Source organism: Malus sylvestris, chromosome 15 (genome assembly GCF_916048215.2).
Source record: "Malus sylvestris chromosome 15, drMalSylv7.2, whole genome shotgun sequence".
Classification (NCBI taxonomy): Eukaryota; Viridiplantae; Streptophyta; class Magnoliopsida; order Rosales; family Rosaceae; genus Malus; species Malus sylvestris.
This window is the reverse complement of record NC_062274.1, coordinates 21,790,524-21,812,464: the sequence shown is the minus strand read 5'-3', so window position 1 is coordinate 21,812,464 and position 21,941 is coordinate 21,790,524. Positions and strand designations below refer to the sequence as shown.

Here is a 21,941-nt window from a genome sequence, read left to right as displayed (position 1 = left end):
TTTTTCCCTCTGATTCAATAGGTTATGCACTATTTGAAAATAATTGTTTATTGTTTTGTTTTCCGTTTGCTTTGTTAGAACCATCATTCAAATTTTTGGGTTTCATTGTGCTTCTTCAAAATTTTCTAGTGTTTGCTTTTCATTCCTCTGTTGGTTGATTTTTTTTTTCCCATTTCTTGGTTCCTTATGTATTCCTTGGTTCTGTCTAATTTTTGGTTGTGGGATGATGCTTGCAGGTGAACTATATGCATGGTTTTTTGGGACGAGTTAGGAAGATCCACCTGAAAATAGCATACAAGATAGAGAAATGGTATGCTACTTTGTGTTCCTGTTGGATTTTGATGTTTATGTTCTGCTACTAAGAGGATTTTATAGTGTTCTATATCTGCTTAAAGATTGGACATGTTCTTGAATGTTAGCGATGTTGTTTGAATTAGATATGTGATTGAATATTAGGTATTTAGTTTGAATTGATTTGGATATGTGGTTTATTGAACTGGAATTTGGATATGTGCTGATAAGAATTAGATATGTTGAATTAGAGATGTGCTCTTTGAATTGAATAGGTTGAAAAATGATAAGTCATGGTATATTGATTTTTTTTTTGCCCCAAATTCAACAAAGTCTGAGTCACCGAGCTTCAGCGCATCATTCACGACCTCCAAAAGCGAAAACTCTTCTCCCAAGCCCTCCATGTTTTCATCTTTCTTTCTTACCTTGCAATTTGTGTTATCCCCTGTTTGGTTGCTCAGAAAATGAAAGAAAATTGAAAGAAGCATCAAAGTAATTAAATTTTAGTTAAAGAAAGTGAATGAAAGAGGGAAATAGGATTTTTGTTAGTTAATCTGTTTGTTTGTATCATAAGTAATTGGAAATTCCCCTGCTTTGGTAATAATGTGTTATAGGTTGCAGATTTCAGAGTGGATGAATCAGAAGGGGATATGCATATTTTCGCCGGTTGACCATGCCGTGCAGCTGGATTTAATTGGGAAGGGAAAATTTTGCACAAATTGTTGTGAAATAAAGCCAGTTTGAGTCTATGGGTCGAATCGTATTGGACATTGTTGCATCATGGAGCATGTGATTGCTGGGAAGTTTAAGCCGGGGAGGAAGATTGGAAGTGGGTCTTTCGGAGAACTCTATTTAGGTTTGGTAATCAGTGCCTGATATCCTTTTTTTTTTTCCTTAGAAAATTATTCATTGTGTTAATTTAATGTGTTTTGTAATGAAATTGCTCTTCTGGTGTTAGATGTAAATGTACATAGTGGGGAGGTGGCTATTAAGCTGGTATATGATCGATCCTCAAATCGTAGTGTTCATTTATAACAAATTCACCATTTGAATTGGGTTGGTTTGAGGGTGCAGATTTTCAAGCTAAAAGATTTATGTGGACCGGTTTATCTTTTTATTCTTTGGAAAAATAAAATTTGAATGTCGTTGTTGAATTGTACTACTCATCAAGTTTCAGGGCATTTTGCATTTGAAGGATTTGAAACTGTTGTAAGCTAAATGGGTGTGAAACAAGATGGTGGCACTATTGACACTGTGCCTGCAATGGAACAGGTACGCCTGAAAATCAACTAATTATATTTTATTACGGAAATCAACTGATTTACATTTTTTGTAGCAGTCCCACTAGATCTGCTTGCAGTCATGATTATACTCAATCTCATTGAAAATATGTTTTTTAGATGTTTTGTTAGGTGGAGATTTTCGAGTTTTGATATTTTGGTATTTTAGTTATGATAACTCTGGATTAAGCTCTCATCTTTTGTACATTGCACTATTTTACTCACCAACGTGAGAGCCGAACTTTAGGCTCTTATGTGCACATAATTTTCTTAAAAAGGGAATGAGAAAATAAAATGGGCAGTACCAAATAGGCCCTTAATTTGCAGGAGAAGATTTCTGATGAGTGAGCCTGTTTGGTATCCTACTCAAAAACTTGAATTATTCTTAAAACTAACTTTTAAGAACATCTCTTAGAAACAGTTTTTTTTAGGTTTCAAAAACGTGTTTGGCATTGAACTTAAAAACTATTTTTTAATCTAAAAATTTGAAAACTTGTTTGGTTTAACTCTTGAAAACAGTTTTTTTTTTTTTTTTTCATTTATGTATTTGTTTTAAGATATACAAAACATATGAAATTAAACCTTAAACATACTATTTTGATATCCATGTGCTAGTACAACAAATATATGCTCGATAATCAAATTAAACTTCAAGTCTTAGACAATAAATATTGCATTAAAACATTCTAGAAAACCAATAAACTTTGAGACTAATTGTTATTGACGTAAATTCGTAATCAATAACAGAAACCGAACACAACCTAGAAAAGGCGCTGCCTCTGTTTCCCTTGACAAAGTAAAAGGTTTAGCACTAACCAAAGCAGTGAACACGCAAAAAAGATCAAAACTTTAGAATATGGCACACAAACTCCGGCCACAGCTGACTGTGAAGAAGGTGATGCAGGAATGTAGCTTTTGTTACTCACCACGCATCCACTTTTGTATTTTTGCATGCAATCTTATTCAATATTCTGCTGGAAAAATGCAAGTTACCTTCTAACAGCAATGGCTTAACTTCAAAACACGACTAAAATAATTTCAACACGGTTTCGAATAGATTCCATTCCGAAACAATGCTTGGAAGAGTTAACAGTAAAAGCATAACCATGAGCAATAAATATAATACTGACCAAAACAAACCCCACTCATCAAACATTGCAATAGCATTTTCATACATACAATCCAGAGCTTTCAAAGAAAAGCACAACACGAAAGCAGCCAGATTCCAAGTTCGAGATTTCCATACCTCTAACCGAAGGTGGCTTGGCATGGCGTCTGCTACTCCAAAACTTGATCCTTGATAAATTGAACTTCCTTCTTCGATCTAACAATCGAAAAAATAGGTATATTAAGCATCCTGTCATCTCAATGAAACACCCCTATACACTATACCTACATACACACATACCAAAACACACCACGTACAGATTTGCATCATATCCTTGTTTCTAACTTGATGGGGAATTTTCACAAACACCTAATGCTCTAATAGCTCCACATAACCAATTTTAATAGAAATATATAATGTATACTTAGCCTATCTAAACATCACAACAAATTCAGTTCACAAATCAATCCTTAGCCTCTCTAAACATCACACCAATTTTAATAGATATATGTGTGTGTGTGTATGTAAGAAAGAAAGTTGCAGCTGCAAGATTCATTGAGTATCATTAAGTAAGCTATGTCACAACCTTTTCAATTGCCCTTCTCCTTTGCCCACCTTTATACTATGTTCCAAACAAATGATTTAAGACACAAGGGGCCAGTAAGAATTAGCCACGTCTGATTGCCACTTGTTAATTTTTACTTTGCATCAATGCCAAATTGCCAATGATTAAAGGAGGGTCTGATATGATATTAACTAGCACTCAAATTAAACCCTCTTTTTATCAATTGTAGCAAAGTATGTAAGTAGGGATCGTTCTAGACCGGGGATTAGGAGGGATTGCTAAATCACTTGAAAACTGACTCAAATACGTAAAAACAAGTTTAAAACACTAAACTAGACTCAAAGAAAGCAAAACTAAACTCTAAAACACTAAAACAAACCTAAAGACTCAAAACAGCCCAGAAACACTCAAAACTGCCTTAAAACCACAATCTGGGCAGTTTTGAACAATAAACACAACTTGGACGAAAATTGGTTTTAACTTGACTTAAGACACTTAAAAACACAAACTAAAGTGATTTCTAACTACTATGACTCAACAAAATAAAGGGGGATTGATTTTGGACGAATTAAAAACAAAACAAAACTTGTAAACTAGAGTAGATTTTAAAACGAATTTGGTGAAAGAGAATGGATGGAAAGCTAGCTAAGGGGTTCTTCTCCACACATGTTATACTCGCATACAAAACGATTTCTAATTGCAATTCAATAAACCATGAATACTCAACACTCCAAGTTAATTAGGTCCGCTTAAATTAACTTTCAGATTTCCCTTATATCAATGAATTGGACGGAAAAGGCGCATCGCAACCAAATTATTCCTCAAAAGTTCCCTACATGAAAGCGCATAATAGAGATACAATCAAAGATCATTACGTTCAATGGAAGTCATAAACATTGACGAGACACTCGTAACTATGAAAGCGCATGAAACTTATGCCAAGAATTCACTTAACGCAATTGTGATCACCAACTTTTACTACTTATGAATATAAGTTCATAACTATTAGGTGAAACTCCCTTACATTCTAGCATCAAACTTATGCATGAAAATTAAGCGTGCACTCTCAACCAACATACACAAATCAGTTTTAATTCATATAGATAAGTAAATTGAATCCATAACTTATGAAACGCAATTAGAAGTAATCAAATCATATAGCAAGCATAATCATGGTTTCGAATCCCCCCTAGCCAAGGGGGTTTAGTTCCTCATACGTATGAAACGAAGAGCATAGAATTTAAACATTGAAATCAAAGTAAAGGAAACACCTAAAACTCCCAGCAACTCGGACTTGAATGGCATGCATGTTCCAAGGTTCCTCCTTCTCTTTGCCACGGCACTTGGACTTTGGACAGGTTCTTTGGGTTCTTTAAATGGTGGAGAATGGATGGGGAATGGGTGATGGTGTTTAGGGTTGATGGGGGGTACGGCTAGGGATGATTTTGGGCAGAAATTAGGGACTATGGTGATGGAAAGGTGCGGCAAAAATCAAGGATTTAATTCTGGCGTGAATGGTTGTGTATGAGAGGTGGTGATCTGATCTAAGGGTTTATATGAGTATATATAGGCACTTAAAACCCTAAGGGAATCAGATATGGACTTGAATAACCCAAATCCACAAGGAATTAGGCTTAGAAATCAGAATCCACAAGGGAAAAGGTTCACCAAGGTGCGGCAGGAATTATAGGATATGGATAGGCCTTCTAGAATGCCTTGCAAGGCAAGGAAAACAAGTTCTAGAAAGGGGATAGGTGCGGCACCTTATATGTGCAGGGATAGGGCTTCTAGAAATCTAGTTTTAAGCATTCTAATCTAGTTATGAACCCCCATTCTCAGCTAAAGTATCAATGGATTCAGATTTGGATAAGATATGATATGATAAGGTTTGTTTGGATAAGATAAGGTTATGGATGATGTTTTGGATAAGATTTCTTCACTTGAGCCGATTCTTTGACTTTAATTCTCCTTCGTTAAGTAGGAAACCTTGCTTGAGTAGGAATCCTCATCCTTCTAGGAATTCATCTTTGACTACGAATCCATCCTTAGCTAGGACTCCTCTGTTGATTAGGAATCTTTCTTTAATTAGGACTCCTCAAATCTTCAAATCTTCATTCTCGTCCATTCCCTTGGCTCCAAGTATGTGACTTCCATTCCAAGCTCCATTTTGCTCCAAAAGGCTCCAAATTGCATCATTTTATGTAATATGCCCTTAAAACTTGAAAACACATGAAACTAGCTTAAAAGACTACTTTAAACTAAGAAAACATAACAAACATGCATAAGAACTAGCTAACTAAGGCGCATAAATATGCTCCTATCAGGGTCTTTGTGTTAATAGCTGATTAACTGTGGGCATACTGGACCCAGCAGAGCACAGATGAACCCAATTTCTGTTTGTTTAATGAAAAACCCAATATTTCTTGATTAACTTTTTCTGCAAATTAAAAACTAGGACATAATATCCTTAAAAAGCAGCAATGCAAACAAATGAAATTAGAAGTGTTCTTAAATTATAGTAAATTACAGAACCAATATATTAATGAAACCCATAGATTTACGAAACAATGGATCCGAACAACAGATCTACAGAAAATTAAAACATGAATAACTTAAAGAGAGAATATGGGAACAGAGCTTCATGGTTAGCAAAATAGGAAAAAATAAATGTTCTGGACCAAAAAATTTTAAAAGAGAAAAATTAATGAAAAGGAAGAAGCTTTAGCTTTTCTTCTCCAGTAACTCTTCAAAAACCAGAGATTGCATTTGAAACCAGAGCTTGCAAAGTACAGACTTTGAGCTAAATACCACAAACCCACATTTTCATTCCTAACCACAAGTTCCCAAACATTTAAATTAAACCAAAAAACAAATATAACGTAATCACAAACTAAAAGCAATAGAACCCATAAATTCACTGTCTATAAGAAGCTCTTTAAACCCAGGAAAAGGATACTAACCCAGAAAAGTTAACACATTTTCAATAAAAAGGCAACAAAACCAAGAAATTTATAAAGCTAAAACAAGCTCTTGAAACCCAGAAATAGAAGAGCTTTTAGATTAACTTGCTAATATGCTAGTCTAAACATCAATCCTTAGCCTCTCTAAATAGCGGTTGACCCTAAAAACTACAAAGCCTATGTGGCGCGCAGGCCGAGTAATCTATAAGCTAACTACGTCCTTCGATGAATGCGGGGCGTGCCAACTCGTCGACCGAGCTCGGGCGAGGAGTAAATTTGTTGATGTTGCGTTGGGTGCGCGGCTGACTTCTGCGTCTTGCGATTGCGACCGGGGAAGGAACATGTCTCGGCCTCTTGGGTTCTCGAACCTGAAGACAAGGCTACTATTCTTACGGAGTTCACGAATCGTCGTCGTTGGATTCGGTCACAGTGATGGTATTCGTCAGGGTAAACTCACGCCGAATCGACACCAAAGTGTAAGGGCACAAATACTCAAAGCAAATATGAGTCTTAATAGTGAACGTGGTTCGGCCGTATGAATGCCAAACTTTAAATCCTACTTGAGAGTATCCAATCATAAAATAACTCGGCATACAATGCGCCGAGCTCAGTAGGTTGTAACACCTCGCTTCGCCGAGAAGGCTAACGAGATGACCTCAATCAATAAGGATTCGGAAATCCTTCTCGACCGAGACTTGGATAGGTAACCAACCGTCCTCGCCGTAGTGTTGTTGATGCCAACAGAAGATGCTGCGAGATCGGCTGATTCTACGGTGACAGAGCTATCTATGTCGACTTAAGATATCACCGGTTGCTTTCATAGTGCTGTTGATGCCAACGGAAGATGTGTCAGCGAAAAGAGAAAATAAAAATCTCAAAGTTGTTGAGAGAATTTGCGCAGGGCAGTTGTGTGTTGAATTGGAAGAGCCCTGAACGATGTACAGCCTCCTCTATTTATAGCACCGGATACCTTCAAGGTCGAGTTAAAAACCTACCCGGATTAGGACTTCTTCTCCTAATCAAACACTAACTTGACCAGTCATATTTTCACTATAATTGTGAACCTAGTCCTTTATTGAGCCGGATTCACTTCCGGGTTATTAATCTTGCTGAGACTCCTCATTGCACCAGGATTCGACTCGTCATGCAGCATGACTTAACCGACCTAGGTTTGGAAGCCCACGACCTAACCGATCCAGAACTAAACGATCCCTGCTAACCCTGTCGTAAGGCCTTCTGGGTCGAGAATAATTCTATACTCGGCCCAAACTGATATTTTGGGCCCAAACATTGCCCTCTCGCTTCTGAGGTCCTCAGCCTGAATCCTCTGGTCGAGCTTCGACCTTGAAGAAGTGAAATTAACACTCAAAATCCAAGGCGCATTTATTGAGCATGATTGCACGATCTTGATCCTGCTAACCAATACACCACGTGGCATCCTTTTATACGGCTAATCCCTAATAATGACGTTTAAAGCGTGCGGCTCCTTGAACCGTCATACCATCATGACCTTGTTACTGAACACAACCATGCTGCCTTGATCTGCGAACCATTCAACATCGTGTAGACGCCAAAATGTCTTTCACCATAAATCTCGCCGCCACACGCAATCGTGCGTCCCCCGAAACACGAAACCCTCGGTCTTCTCAACTGGATTTTCTAAATGTTCATAATGATTAGCGGATTTCTCAGTCGATTTTACCCTTCATTTTGAATTTCAAACGATTGCCCTTCCTTCCACCATTCTATAAATACCGAAATTCTCTCATTTGTACTTTACGCCTTCAAATTTTCTGAAATTCTTGCCATCGCTCTCCAGTGCATCCCCTCCTTCCAGATCTTCATCTTCAAGTGTCGTATTTTTTAAACCCTCTTACAATGGCTTCCTTCATCTCCAAGCTTTCCAAGGAATGTGACCAATGCCAGAAAATTATTGATCGAAGTTCGATTAAAACCATACGGTTCGAAAGTGACATGAGCACCCCCCATCAAATCTTGGGTCCTCTCTTTAAAGCGGCAGTACCCTCAACCATCACTGGACTTCTCTAAGAGCACTGTCTATAACCCTTGCTACAAAGGGTTTGAATGGTCGAAATGGGATGTGGCAAGGCATCAAGGCTCTTGGCCCTCGACCACTACAACCTGAGCAGCCTGGGTTGTACGAATGGAAAAGCTCTTCGGCGAGCAATGGAAAGCCCTCGGCATCTACGACGCCATTCACCTCTTATCTATGGAGGTCATCCTGGACAATGATCTCCTCCTAGCGGCCTTATGCTTCTGGTGTTCGGCCACCAACACCATGGTCCTCCCTCTCGGCCCCACCATTCTTGATCTTACTACTATCTTGGGGACTTCCCCGACTGGAATCCCAATCGACGCTGCCCTCTCTGGGTACCCGTCGAACCTTAACTTGAGGGCTCTATTCGACAAACGGGCCATTGTGGCGCTAAGCAGTGAAGGCCAAACACCCTTGAAAGAAGAGGTTCACAAGCTTCACAAGAACTTCTTCAACTATAACACCCTCTATCTCCATTTTGACGGCCGATGAGAAAAGGTTCCGCGAGAAGGAGAACACGAGGCTTTCCTCTTCTATTGGTACAACAAATTTATCTGTTGTACCAAATCTAATAAGTGTCTGGTCGAGAATATGCCAGTGGCTAAAGCCTTAGCTAGCGGTCACACTCTAGCACTCAGCCCGGCCATTCTCGCCCATCTCCTACGCTGCTTGGCCAAAACGACCCTAGATAAGATCGATCCGCAGCAGAATGGTCCCCTCTAGGTCTTCTAACTCAGGCTGCAGGTCTACTTTGCTCCTCTTCGGCTAACGATTGGTGATTTCTCGCCCAAGAAAGCGCTCGGCCCTCAGCTGGCTTTTCGGCCCATCCCCCCTCACTAAGCCGAAGAAGTGTTCAGATACTTTTTCGCTCTTGACGACCTTTCTGATGATGAGTTCTTGATCTGCCGTCATTGCGAATACCCTTCGTCGATCAGACTTCTTACATCAACGTGGGGCACGAACGAAGATGCTGACCTTCGTCAATCCTTGGGGTCTTTCGTGCTTGCCCACGACCTGCCTTTCGGCTGTGAGGGTCGCCGAGTGAGTTAGGAAGTGTATCATCCCAACTTCCTCGCTCGGCAGCTTGGTTACCTCCAAGGTTGCCCAGTCCCCATTCTCTCCTCACGGTTCGTCCTAAGTTGCGGACGCAAACCTGGCTCTTCAGAGAAGGAATGCAACGATGCCAAAAGAGAGTTCCAGGAGCGGTGCCAAAAATTCCGTCTTCGACCGGTCACTCCAGAACCTCTTTGCACTGACACTTTTGGTGATTGGTGGGAAAAGTATACCCAACAATTTTTTGGCGTTCCAGTCGAAACCGTTCTGAACAAAATATTCGGTGATCGACCTAAGAAGGCTCTTGCCCCCCAACCCCAAGGTAACAGTTATTTCTACCTTTTTCCTTCAATTTTGAACTACTGATCGGCTTTGCTGATTTGTTTTTACTTACCCAGGCAGTCGGTCATTGAAAAAGGTGTAAGTGGTTAATGTGGTTGTGGTCGAGAAAAAATCGGTCGTTTCTAAGAGGGCTAAGATCGCTGTGCAGGCCATGTTGAGCAAACGGCTTCATCAAGAGGTCGACCCGGCCATCGAAGCTCCTCGGCCGGCCAAACGGGTCAAAACGCTGGCTAAGAAAGGGGAACGAGAGATTCATGTTATCTCCAGTCAAACTACGGGGACGATGACTCCCAGTGTTTCCCCTTCTCCCCCTATCACCCAAGCTTTGGTTAAGACACGGCCAATTCCGGCCGAAGAAACAGTCCAAGTACAGCCTGTTTCTAAAGTCGGTAAACCAGTTGTTGTTCCACCGGTCGAGGCTGCACCTGTCCTAGAAGAGGCAGTCCCTGTGATCGATGGAACTTATCTTGAAAATCCAAAACCCTCAGCCTTCGTTCTAGAAGAGAGCGACGGGAGCGACGAGGTTCCACTGGTAAGTCACTTTTGACCCCGCCGTCAACCTCCTCTTGTGTCCGAGGCGGTTGTCCATGTCAGCCCTTCTACGGTCGACCGTGGTAAACGACCTGCCAGAGAGCCAGAAGCGGCGATGGAGACACCCGTTCATCCGTAGGACCAGGACCTCCATATTTCTTCGCAGGAAGCCACTTCGGCCTTCGTAAGTACCCCCTACCGCCTTTCCTTGGTTATTTCTCTACCATACAACTCTAAAGCAGGAAAATACTAAATGTCAGGTGCCTCCTGCTGTGTCCGAGGTGGCTGTCCAAGTCGGCCCTTCTACAGCCGACCGTGGCAAACGACCTGCAGGAGAGCCAGAAGCGACGGCGGAAACGTCCGTTCATCTGCAGGACCAGGACCTCAATATTCCTCCGCAGGAAGCCACTTCGACTTTCGTAAGCATCCCCTACCACCTTTCTTTGGTTATTTCTCTGCCATAGAACTCTAAACCAGGAAAATGCTAAATGTCAGGTGCCAGTACACTCTTTTCATCGAAAATTCTATGCGCTAAAGGGTGTTATCTATATTTCTTGGTCGCCTCAGTGGCCATCGAACGTAGATAACCTCCATCGGCCGCGTGAACTGAGAAGCAATCTAAGATACTAGGCTCGGCCATTAAGTTCTTTAGGTTCGAGCAACGATCCTGAAGACATGGCCGAAGTCTCATCTCGGCAGGTTTAAAAAACAAAACCTTCTTGCTACCTTTTTCGTGATTTCCTTGAGCTTAAACTGATTTTTGTGTGCAGGCTTCATGGGAAGTCGAGTTCAAAGCCCTCCTGTCAAGTACTATTGGAGCGGCTGGCCCTTGGGTCCCTACAACTGACCTCGCCAATTCAACTGCTCTGGTTCGGGTGCAAGAAGTTTTGTCTCTTTCTGCGTCGCAAGTCTTTGAACTTAAAGACCTCGATTTATTGGGTGCCTGCTTAAACGACATCGGCGCAGATGGCCAAATGAGTGCTGAAGCCATCGTTCAGGCGTCGTCTGCCTTGGAGCAAGTTTGGGAGACTTTTAGTGTCTTTGAGAACGCTCTTTGGGCTGAACAAGATCTGAAAGCTGCCATGGCCGTCCAAGATGCTCTTCGTCCGAAGATTGATGCTTTAAAGGCGAAAAGGGAAGCCTTGGCCGACCTCGACTGTCAAATAACCGAACTGGTAAAACGAAGGTTGGCTATTGCTTCTGAGATTGCGAAAGACTTCGAGTCGGGCGGTAAAGATTGTCTGACTAAGTATGCGGCAAGCGCAAAACGAATCGAGCAGTTGAAGATGGACAAGAAGAACCGGCAGGCCGAGGTCATAATGGGCGAGGTGCGGTGGCTGGAGCTTAAGGCTCTTCTCGGCACCATTCTTCCTTCTTCGCCCTGAATTTATTTAAATGTAAACTGATCGACCACCTCAATTTGTGTATTTTTCTATCGATCTTAATGAAATGAATTTCTATTCCCGCATTTCCCATGTGACCGGATAGTACTTCTTTAAAAACTTCCCATTGATTGGCAATTTGTGAACTAAACCAGTCCGGTCTCTAAGATGATATGCGCCTTTGCCAAGAACCTTATGTATGACGAAAGGCCCTTCCCAAGTCAACGACCATTTACCGAACCTAGGGTCTTTAATTCCTACGGGCAACACTGTTTGCCAAACTAATTCTCCTTCGCCTAATGTTTTCTGTCGGACCTTTTGATTGTATGCTCGCTCGGCAATCTGTTTTTGTGCCACCAGTAAGTTATAAGCATCGAGTCGCGCTTCTTCTAAGTCTTCTAACTCCTGTCTCATTGACTGATTATATTCGGCGTTGAACAGACTACTCTGTTCAATGATTCGTAACGAATTTATGCTTAGCTCGACTGGTAACATTGCGTCGTATCCGTAGGTTAGTGCATACGGGGTTGTCCCAGTCACCGATCGGGGCGATGTTCGATATGCCCATAAAGCCTCATTTAACTTTAAATGCCATATGCCAGGCCTCTCTTTTATTATTTTCTCGAGAATGCTGATCAACACTTTATTACTTGCCTCGACCTGCCCATTTGCTTGTGGATAATATGGTGTAGACTGTTCAAGCTGAATTTTTAAACTTGCCGTATATTTTTTAAACCTCTTGGCTGTAAAGATTGTGCCATTTTCAGTTATAATCGTTTCTGGTACGCCGAATCTGGTCACAATGTGTTCTTCCACAAAGTCGCAAACTTCTTTAGACGTTAGCTCGGCATATGATTTTGCTTCGACCTACTTAGTGAAGTAATCGGTTGCTACCAGTATCCATGCGTGCTTGGCAGCCCCAGAAGATGGTGTGATTTTACCAATTACGTCCATGGCCTATCCTCTAAAGGGCCATGGTTTAGTGACCGAATGTAATGACTCAGCCGGGACCCGTTGTATAGGACCATGAATCTGACACTGTAAGCACCATCATGCGAACTCGATACAATCCTTTAATATTCTTGGCCAAAAATAACCGTGTCATCGAAGCAACCACCGCATTTTACATCCGGACTGATGAGCTTCGCAAACCCCTTCATGGACTTCTGTGATTGCTTGAGCACCCTCTTGGGGGCCGAGGCATAGTAGTAATAGACCATCCTCACCCTTTCGGTATAGCTCGTTTTGATACGTGACATAGTTTGTGGCGTGAACTCTTGTCTTGCGACTGTGTTTGCCATTGGGATTGTCAAGATATTGCATAATGGGCTTTCTCCAATCATCTGGTATTGCCTTGACGGCACAAACATCTATAAGGTCTTGTCAGTCTAATAACGAAGGTAAAGACATGACTCTGGTGCGTATCACGTTGTTACGTCGGAGGACTTGCTGGTTAACTAAGGTCGGGTATAGCTATCGTAACACCGGTATTTCTCGGCCTAACTTACCCCCAGGAGTTGTGCACCAAGGGTGATTTGAGCCAATTCGTCTGCGTCAGTATTATGGATCCAGGAAATATGTTCAAATGTAATACCGTCGAAGGATTCGACCAAATAGCTGGCAACCATGTGGTAGGGTGCCAGGGTACAACTCATGCATCGAAAAGGCCCATTAAGTTGGTTAATCACAAGTTCGAAGTCGCCGAGGATGAGGGCACGGGTTGCCCGCAAGTCATGAAGGATGCCAAGGCCGATGATAAGGGCTTCGTATTCGGCCTGATTATTTGTGCATTCAAAATCCAACTTGAGCAAAAATTACCAATGATCGTGGTTTGGGGATTGAATGACGATTTCGACGCCAGCCGAGGATGAAGTACTTGAGCCGTCAAAGTACATCGTGCAGTAGTTATCGCGCATTTCAACCATGCCGATTTCGACGTCGGTGCCCCCAAAACCATAGGGGGAAGGGTGTTGAGCGAGGAAATCAGCCAGTGCCTGGCTTTTGACAGCTTTCTAAGGCACGTATTGCAAGCTAAACTCGGACAATGCCATTGTCCACTTCCCGATTCGACCTTTTACGATTAGTCGGGTGAGCATGTAGCGGATGACGTCGGTCTGGGCAATGACTTGTGTGACCGATGGGAGCATGTAATGCCAAAGCTTGGAGGCGACGAAAAATACAGTGAGATAAAGTTTCTCGATGGTGGAATAATTGATCTCCGGTTGATTGAGATTTCGACTGATGTAGAAAATAGCCTGCTCTCGTCCGGCATCATTGTCTTGCGCGAGGAGGCAGCTGATGGACTCTTCAGCCGCCGAGATATATAGCTTGAGAGACTTAACGTGCCGGGGTGGGACAAGGACAGGTGGTGTCGTAAGGGAGACTTTGATTTACGTAAACGCTGCCTGATGCTCGTCTTTCCACTCAAATTTATCTGAGTCCTTAAGTTTCAAAAGCGTAGAGAACGCTTTCATTTTACCCACTGAGTTAGCGATAAATCGGCAGAGAAAATTCATCCACTTCAATCCCACGGTGATGCACGAGGAAGCCGAGAAAATTACCGGTCGACACACCGAAGGCACATTTGGCAGGATTCATTTTGAGGTTGTGTTGACGCATACGGAGGAAAGCCTGTCGGAGATCATCCAGATATGTCTGGCGACGTTTAGATTTAATGACAACATCGTCGATGTAGACTTCGACGATGGTTCCAATTAAATCATGAAATATGGTGTTCATTGCTAGTTGGTATGTGGCCCCAGCGTTCTTGAGGCCGAATGGCATGACAACCCATTTGTAAGTGCCAAGTGCCCCCGGGCAGCGAAAAGCAGTCTTGTACATATCGGCTTCGGCAATGAAAATTTGGTTGTACCCGGCATGTCCGTCCATAAAAGATAAGATCGCATGATTCGCCGCGACATCGATTAACAAATCCGAAATCGGCATTGTATACTCATCTTTGGGGGTTGCCAGATTCAGATTTCTGAAGTCGATGCAAATGCGCAATGCACCACTTTTCTTTAAAACATGAACAATATTGGCCAACCATTCAACGTATCGAGCTGTCCGAATGAACCCTACTTTCAAAAGACGAACCAGTTCATCCTTGATACCGAGTTGCACTTCGGTCGAGAATCATCGAGGTGGTTGACGGAAAGGTTTACACCCAGGTTTAATATGTAACTCATGCTTGACGAGAGTGCGATCTAAGCCAGGCATTTCATGGTAGCTCTAAGCAAAATAATCTTTGAATTCCTCAAGCAGGGCACGAAGTTCGGCTTTCATAGGTTGGGGAAGTAAAGCACTAATAAATAAAGGGCGTGGGTCATCGGCCGCCCCAACATTAATTTCTTCCAAGGGGTCCTTAACTTGGGGCTGATTGTCTTCGAGCTCGGCCGGGGCAGCTTGAATTTTGTCAAGAGATAAGACAGGACCATTATCTCTTTCGGCGAGGAACTCGACGAGATTAACGCCTGAATTTGGTTGCTTAGATGTAGTATACCAATGAGCCAACAGTCGTTCCATAGTAGATAAAACCGCGACCCGACGTTTTTCTCGATCGGTGTCAAACATCAGGGTCGAGGATGAAGTTAGCTAAACCGAGTCTCGCCGAATCCTGGTGGACAGTTTCAACGCCAACCTCGATAGCTTTTTGAACAGAAATCTGAGTAGGCCGTCCTTCATCATTGAAACCCTGTAGGGTGATGTAGCCGACGTGGTCATCATAATACCGTGCTTGGATCATGTTAGCTTCGAAGGGCTGACTATCGGCCGGGTGAAGAATGACCGATTTTCCATCCTAAAAAATGAGCACTTGATACAATGATGAAGGAATACAGCTGGTTTGATGAATCCAGTCTCGACCGAGCAGTGTATTATACTCGATCTTGGAGTCGACGATAAAAAAGGCAGTTATGTGATTATGCCGGCAATGTTTACCGCTAAAGGAAGCACCCATTTGGTTTGGGATTTGTCTCCGACGAAACTGCTCATTGTGATCCCGGAGGGAATAAGTTCGTCATTGGAGCAACGTAATGTCTTCATGACGTTTACAGGCATGATATTGACAGTGGCTCCACAGTCGACAAAAACTTTGGAGACTGGATACCCTTCGATATGGGCCGTTACATACAATGGCTTCAAATGATGAAGTTTGGCTGATGAGGAGCGAGGAAACAATTCGGCCAAAGCTGCCTTGAGATTGTCATCTTTTGTTGTCGACTCGACTTAAGCAATGGTTACAAAATCAATGTGACCGGCTTCCTCAGCAACTACGTCGGCATCGAGGAAATTCGGTTGAGATGTGTTTGACTGAAAATCAGCGGGCAAAACATGGACCATACTGATTTCCATGTTATCTAGGACTGACGGGCCCATCGGGTTACGATCATCTTCTTCAGCCTCTTCTCTTTCCTGGTCACCGACAGCGGCATCCGCTTCTGTCAGAGTTGTACCAAGAGACTCATCTGCCCCTTCTTCAATAGTTTGTTCCCGCGGTGTCTCTTCGGCAGCCTGTTAGTTCTGCGTAGGTGCCTCAAGTGGGTCTGAGATCAGAAGTGTGCCTGGAATTGGTGCCAGGATACGAGCTTGCTCTTGGTACATTATACGGGCATCCCTGGTGTCGAGATGGGCATCCAACCGTGTGACTCGTGTTATTTCATCAATCGTAAGGCTTAAAAGAGAAACAGCCGAAAAGACTTCGAAATGGTATCGTAAATACTGAAGGTCCTTCATTGAGAAAGGAAGGTCGACTGCATCGATATTAGTGTATGGGTCGACTTCAAAACCAAGGACTCGAGCTTCTCGTATGTGCTGGAACCTAGCTTTCAATCCTGGATCTGAGGTCTTCTGAATAATTCGCTCGGCATCCGGGCAAGTTAGGACGAGATCTATTGTATCTTGACATGCTTTCGGCAAACCATATAGATCGTTGGCCGAATGTTTTGTATGAAACTCTCTCATATATTCCAAGGCCTCCCCGAGGAATGGTGGATGTAAATTCCGTCGAATTTTAATCAAAGGTGCTTGTGTGGTTGGCGGGGCAGTTTGAATTCAGCTTCTTGCCTGAAATGCTCGAAGCGTGCCTTCATCTCCTCGGGCCACAGAAGAAGTTTGATCCGTTTATCAGCTTCCTCAAACGTGGTTTCGACATCTCGATTGACCAGCCGTTTCCCTTGAACCAACTCTGTCATAATCGTTGGAGATGGTCGTTCATCATTATTGACAACTGTTTCCTTCGGCCGCCATTTAGGGACCGAAGTTTCTTAGGCTTCCTGTCGGCGGGCCATGCAATCTATTTTTTTGTGCCGACGTTTCTGGGATTTGGACAGTGCAGTGTAGACACCTTTCAAAGAGTGATATGTATACCAACGCTGGTCTCAAGGTTTGGAAGGTTTGAAAGTTTTTTGGCTCTGCGATGATTTTGAGCTGCGAGAATTACGTATGTAATAATCTTCGTCATAAAACGGAGCATCAAAATCTAGGCGCCGTCTGACTGAAGGTGTCTCTTCCACCCGTACTTTAGGACCAAGCCTATCAAAAACCCCTTGATGTTGGCCTGCGTTGAGCACCTTTGGTTGTGTTGCGGCTGTAGGTTGTTCCATTATAGGCGGTGAAGACTTTTCCTTTGGCTCGGTGTTGACATTTGCTGCATAAAACTGCCGACCCACTGTCTTCATCAGTGCTGTAATCTATCATGGGCTTGACAATAGCGGGTCCCGTTAGAACTGTAGGTGGTTTGTTTGAATGAAAATCAGCATTGAAACATGGCCGATAATTCTGATTCAGAGAACGTTGCGGTGTAGCGACCTCTGCTTTCCCTTTTCCTTTGTCCCTAGGTAGGCGAGCATCTACCATATTTATTGTTGCCGTGGGGAATGGGTCGGTATCAACACTCATCTTCTTCTCCGGAAACCTGAGTTTGCCGTTGTCAATCCAGCTTTGGATATTGTCTCGAAACACGACGCAATTATTTGTCGTATGTTTGCTTGAATTATGGTATTTGCAATATATCTTTCCTTTAAGCTCGTCGGCCTTGGGAATGGTATGCCCAGGCCGAAGTTTGATGATCTTCGCTGATAGCAATTGATCAAAATTTGCATCGTCCTTTGTATTATCAAAAGTATAGACTTTTGACATTTTCAGTGTTTGTTCAGGGGTCAAGCAGGTTTTGACTTCCTTAGAGTCAATTTGAGTCAGTGCCTTGCAAACGATGGCTTATCTATGACTATCTCAGCTGCGTCCACGCTAACACATTCACCTTCGGCCGATGCATAACTGAGAGTGGGATTTTTGTAGATCGTCCCTCTGGATGGAGCTTTCGAGATCTTCTCTTCACGGAGCAAATAATCATTTTGCTCGACATGCTGGGCTAGTTCATACATATCCCGAAAGTTTACCCCCAATAATTTCTTTTTGTATTCTACGTCAAGACCATTCAGAGCAAGTCTGACGAATTCGACTTCAGGGAGAGGTACTCGGCACCAATTCCTGGTTGATTTAAATCTGGTAAGATAATCCATTGGTGACTCGTCGAATCCTTGAGCCATCCTTGCTAACGAGGACACTGACACTTCCATCCCTGGCCGATAAAACTGCTCATGAAATTTCTCGACCAACTCCTCCCAGCTCTGGACAAAATTCGGTGGGAGGTTGATATACCAAGCAAATGCTGAACCGGTCAGCGAAAAGTTGAACAGTCGCAGCTTGTGAAAGTCGCTATTGATATCTCTGCATTGCGCGGTGAAACGAGCCACATGTTCCAATAAGGATAAGGATGATGCTCCTGCGAAAAGGCTAAAATCTGGGATTTTGAAACCTCTACGGTATTCGAACTGTTCCACATAAGCTGGATACAGATGTATAAATTTAGGGAACTTCGGCCCTTTCTTCATGGCCAAATCGATCATCCGTTGAACCTCGGTTATATCGACGGGTGTTGCTTTCACTCTCTGGTTGGATCCGTCTAACCTACTATTTGATCCTCCTTCTTTTTCCAAGTTAATTGGTTTGAGCCAAGCAGGGGTTGCCTCTGCCGGTGCAATTGGTAATAGATTATTTCTTGGTGGCAAGTGCTGGGCAAGATCGAAAGACCTACCGTCACTGACCTTACTAACCAGTATTTCAAGTAATATGGTTTGTGCCTCACTGGTATTGCGTATCACATCATGAAGTTTATCGATTCCTCAACTAAACGTCTGTTCAACCGTCTGAGATTGCTCGTCAAGTCGTTTTTTAAGAAACGATCTTGTTGGTGGATCAGATCCCTCGCCACCATCCTCGTCACAATCTTCCACTATCCCTTCATTGAGAACGCAGGTGTTCCTGTTAGGGATTTCAAGACTGTGAAACTAACCGCCGAGATTAACCCCCCTTTCTCGACGAGTCGCGCTGGTGGACTCAGGTGTCATGGCGCTAATGGGATTCTGCGCCTGCGACACACTTTATCCTATGTTATGAATTGGCAAATCAGCTGTTAATTTTCCCATAGCTGTTTTCCTTTTTACCGATCGCGTTTCAATTGGCATGAACTTCGTAGTTTAGCATTGGGTCCCACTGGGTGTGCCAAAATGTTGACCCTAAAAACTACCAAGCCTACGTGGCGCGCAGGCCGAGTAATCTATAAGCTAACTACGTCCTTCGATGAATGCGGGGTGTGCCAACTCGTCGGGCGAGCTCGGCTGAGGAGTAAATTTGTTGATGTTGCATTGGGTGCGCGGCTGACTTCTGCGTCTTGCGATTGGGACCTGGGAAGGAACACGTCTTGGCCTCTTGGGTTCTCGAACCTGAAGACAAGGCTACTATTCTTACGGAGTTCACGAATCGTCGTCGTTGGATTCGGTCACAGTGATGGTATTCGTCAGGGTAAACTCACGCCGAATCGACACCAAAGTGCAAGGGCACAAATACTCAAAGCAAATATGAGTCTTAATAGTGAACGTGGTTCGGCCGTCTGAATGCCGAACTCTAAATCCTACTTGAGAGTATCCAATCATAAAATAATTCGGCGTACAATGCGCCGAGCTCAGTAGGCTGTAACACCTCGCTTCACCGAGAAAGCTAACGAGATGACCTCAATCAATAAGGATTCGGAAATCCTTCTCGACTGAGACTTGGATAGGTAACTAACCGTCCTCGTCGCAGTGCTGTTGATGCCAACGGAAGATGCTGCGAGATCGGCTGATTCTAAGGCGACAGAGCTATCTATACCGACTTAAGATATCACCGGTTGCTTTCACAGTGTTGTTGATGCCAACAGAAGATGTGTCAGCGAAAAGAGAAAATAAAAATCTCAAAGTTGTTGAAAATTTGCGCAGGGCAGTTGTGTGTTGAATTGGAAGAGCCCTGAACGATGTACAGCCTCCTCTATTTATAGCATCGGATACCTTCAAGGTCGAGTTAAAAACCTACCCAAATTAGGACTTCTTCTCTTGATCAAACACTAACTCGACCAGTCCTATTTTCACTATAATTGTGAACCTAGTCCTTTATTGAGCCGGATTCACTTCCGGGTTATTAATCTTACCGAGACTCCTCATTGCACCAGGATTCGACTCGTCATGCAGGATGACTTAACCGACCCAGGTTTGGAAGCCCACGACCTAACCGATCCAGAACTAAACGATCCCTGCTAACCCTGTCGTAAGGCCTTCTGGGCCGAGAATAATTCTATACTCGGCCCAAATTGATATTTTGGGCCCAAACAACAGCACAACAAATTCAGTTCACAAATCAATCCTCATGGGAACCAAACAAAACAGTAATAGAAAGACCCATTACCTTGATTGTTCCTGGCAGTGAAGAGAATGGCCCAGTTTCGTCCCCAATCAAGCACTCAGAGCGTAAAGTTATTCACCCGAACCTTCACCCTATTGGCCGGAATATCTTGGTCGTTCATCGTTGGTGAGGCGCAAGGCCTGCTCGCGGTCTGCGCAGCGTGGATATATGAATTCTTGAAAAAAAAAAAAAAAAAAAAACCTAAAACCTGACTTTTGTTGTTTTCAAATTATAATGGGTTGTTCTTAATTTTTTTTTAGTCCAGTTTTGCAAAATGGGCTTAGCAAATAGGTTTTTATTATCTTAAAACTTAAAAATTATTTTTGAGTTAAAAACTTTGGACTTAAATCCAATACCAAACAGGCCCGAGTTTTCATGAAACTTATACATGTTTATTTGTCACTGCATCTTGGATTTTGTGTTTTCATGGCTTGAAAAATAAGAAATTGAAGGGTCAACTTGCTGTTAGAGAAAAATTGAATGGAAAATCTGCACAAGTTGCTGCCAAGGCTGAGAAGGTGATTTGTTTTCCTTAATGTGATATGTTGGTCTGTTCAAACTTTAACGGAAGGGTAAAGAATTGTGCTGTTGTATTACATTTTTCTCTGATTTACTGGATTTAGTTTATACAAGCGATCTTCTACATGAAATCTTACGTCTCCTGTTCTTTTAGTCCATGTAATACTGATAACAATTGAAAAGTTGACATTTTTAGTCATTTGTCTTAATTAATCAATGAATTAGTTTTTTACTATACATAAAAAATTTAATTATAATTTTTGTGCCCTGATTTCATATTAGGCGCCGTATCTTCATATGAAAACCACCATTTTCAATTTTCAGGTAATGTTAGCAAGTGCTTCTCGAATTCTCTCTCTCTCTCTCTCTCTCTCTCTCTCTCTCTCTCTCTAATTTACCATCTTATGATTCATAGCGGTTGCGGATTATAGCAGCACTTTGTTTTGATTTGTAAACAAACTGTATAATTTTATCTTTGTCTTGGGTTACAGTATAACGTTTAACGACTGAATTTGTAAGATGGTTTAGCAATTTTTTCAGAAACTTACGACTCTCTCTCTCTCTCTCACTTACCATCTTATGATTCATAGCGGTTGCAGATTATAGCAGCACTTTGTTTTGATTTGTAAACAAACTGTATAATTTTATCTTTGTCTTGGGTTACAGTATAACGTTTAACGATTGAATTTGTAAGATAGTTTAGCAAAACATTCCACTTTCATACCTCACGTATTATTTTATTTCAAAATAATACCTCTGTTACATTTTCCATCCATTGATCCCTTAAGCGCTGACGTGGCTGCCACATTTGTTCTACATGGCTGCAAATGTGTGCCACATGGCAAAAAGAATAATTTTTTAATTTAAAAGAAAAACCTAAATCTTCTAAATTAAAAAAAAATAAAAAAATAATAAAAAGATGAAACCTTATCCCCCTTCTTCCTCATCTCTTCTCCCAGCAACCTTCAAATCCAGAAACCTTATCCTCCCTCCTCCTCCTTCTCTCTTCTCCCCCATCTTCATCTTTATCTTCTTCCCCCTGCAACCTAGAAAAAAAAAAGTCCTTCAGTTCATCTTCC

General features: G+C 42.5%; 1 long non-coding RNA gene across 1 annotated transcript; it reads right to left on the bottom strand.

The window, feature by feature from the left end:
• Positions 1–2,204: 2,204 nt before the first annotated feature.
• LOC126604804 (uncharacterized) lies at positions 2,205–21,357 on the bottom strand. Its single transcript, XR_007616746.1, has 3 exons — positions 20,347–21,357; positions 2,818–2,895; positions 2,205–2,542 (listed from the first exon to the last, which is right to left on the bottom strand). It is a non-coding gene; the product is annotated as an uncharacterized LOC126604804 (long non-coding RNA).
• Between the last annotated feature and the right edge of the window lie 584 nt (positions 21,358–21,941).